This window comes from Trichechus manatus, unplaced genomic scaffold, assembly GCF_000243295.1.
Source record: "Trichechus manatus latirostris isolate Lorelei unplaced genomic scaffold, TriManLat1.0 scaffold00055, whole genome shotgun sequence".
Taxonomy (NCBI): Eukaryota; Metazoa; Chordata; class Mammalia; order Sirenia; family Trichechidae; genus Trichechus; species Trichechus manatus.
In genome coordinates this window covers 12,024,835-12,026,664 of record NW_004443991.1, presented here as the reverse complement: position 1 = coordinate 12,026,664, position 1,830 = coordinate 12,024,835, and positions in this window count along the sequence as shown.

The following is a 1,830-nucleotide window of genomic DNA, read 5'->3' as shown; positions in this document are numbered from 1 at the left end:
ACCAAAGTAGGATGCAGAACATTTTCTTAATAAGCTTTGTTATGCCAATTGACCTAGATGTCCCCTGAAAGCATGGTCCCCAGACCCCTACCCCTGCTACAATGTCCCTCAAAGTGTTTGATTGTATTCAGGAAACTTCTTAGCTTTGGTTTAGTCCAGTCGTGCTGACTTCCCCGTAGCGTGTGCAGTCCTTCCCTTCACCTAAGATAATTCTTATCTACTATCTAGTTAGTAAATAACCCTCACCTTCCCTCTTCACCCTCGTAACCATCAAAGAATGTTTTCTTCTGTGTTCAAACCTTTTCTTGAGTACTTATAATAGTGGTCTTATACAATATTTGTCCTTCTGTGACTGACTAAATTCACTCAGCATAATGACCTCCAACTTCCTTCATATTATAAGATGTTCCACATCTTCATCGTTGTTCTTTATTGTTGCATAGTGTTCCACTGTGTGGATATACCATAATTTGTTTATCCATTGTCTGTTGATGGGCACCTAGGTTGTTTCCATCTTTTTGCTATTGTGAAAAGTGCTGCAATGAATATGGGTGTGCATATATCCGTTCGTCCGACAGCTCTTGCTTCTCTAGGATACATTCAAAGGAACGGGATAGCTGGATTGTATGGTACTTCTATTTCTAGCTTTTTAAGGAAGCACCAAATCGATTTCCAAAGTAGTTGTACCATTTTACATTCCCACCAACACTGTATAAGTGTTCCAGTCTCTCCACAACCTCTCCAGCATTAATTATTTTGTGTTTTTTGGATTAATGCTAGCCTTGTTGGGATGGGATGATATCTCATTGTAGTTTTGATCTGCATTTTCTCTAATGGCTAATGATCCTGAGCATTTCTTCATGTGTCTGTTAGGTGCCTGAATATCTTCTTTTGCAAAATGCCTGTTTATATCCTTTGCCCACTTTTTAATTGGGTTGTCTTTTTATTATGGAGGTTTTGCAGTATCTTGTAGATTTCAGAGATTAGACGCTGATCAGATTTGTCATAGCCAAAAGTTTTTTCCCAGTTTATAGGTTGTCTTTTTACTCTCTTAGTAAAGTCTTTTTTTTTTTTTTTAATTGTACTTTCGGTGAAGGTTTACAGAACAAATAGTTTCTCATTAAACAGTCAGTACACATATTGTTTTATGACATTGGTCACAACACCACAACATGTGAACACTCACTTCTTGACGTCTTTTTTTTTTTGTGTGAAAATATACATAGCCAAAGATACACTGTTTCAAAATTTCTACATGCACAATTCAATGACATCAACTGCACTCTTCCAGTTGTGCTGTTATTCTCACTTTAGATGAAGGTTTACAGAACAAAATAGTTTCTCATTAAACAGTACACTTGTTGCCCTATGACAATGGTTAACAACCTCACTACGTGTCAACACTGTTCTTACTCAACCTTAGGTTACCTACCACCAGCTTTCTGTCCCATTCTGCCTTCTAGACCTTGTCCCTGGATTGCTGTGCCTCATTAGACCCATCTTGTTTTATGGGGCTGTTCAATCCCTGGCTGAAGGGTGAACCTCGGAAGTGACTTCACCACTGACCTAAAAGGGTGTCTGGGGACCACACTCTTGGGGTTTCTCCAGTCTCTTTCAGGCCAGTAAATCTGGCCTGTTTTGTGTGTGTTAGAATTTTGTTCTACATCCTACTCCAGCTCTGTCCAGAACCCTCTGTTGTGATCCCAGTCAGAGCAGTCAGTGGTGGTAGCCAGGCACCATCTAGTTGTACTGGACTCAGTCTGGTGGAGGCCTTGGTAGCTGTGGTCCATTAGTCCTTTGGACTAATCTTTTCCTTGTATCCTGTTCTCT